The sequence below is a fragment of the Morone saxatilis genome, unplaced genomic scaffold, assembly GCF_004916995.1.
Source record: "Morone saxatilis isolate NCDOM2014 unplaced genomic scaffold, NCSU_SB_2.0 Contig4, whole genome shotgun sequence".
Taxonomy (NCBI): Eukaryota; Metazoa; Chordata; class Actinopteri; family Moronidae; genus Morone; species Morone saxatilis.
This window is the reverse complement of record NW_023339984.1, coordinates 2,783,823-2,784,103: the sequence shown is the minus strand read 5'-3', so window position 1 is coordinate 2,784,103 and position 281 is coordinate 2,783,823.

The following is a 281-nucleotide window of genomic DNA, read 5'->3' as shown; positions in this document are numbered from 1 at the left end:
GACCCGGAGTACATGGTTTATATCCGAGCACGGGCAATGCAGCTCTTAAACGAGAAATTGTCCATCGGCGTCACCCACAAGCTTGGGACGTTTCTTTGTCCACGTTCCCTCAAGATATTTCCAGCTGAGGAGAGAAACGCTGTCCACGACCAGGCCAGACGACTTGTCAGGTGTTACCTTCTTAACCCTCTTTCTCTCCGAACCGTAGTTGGGAGATGGTTTAATGTTTTGGCTCGTTGCTGGTAACTGTCTTAGAGTCTGGGCCAAAGTGTGGGAAGGAA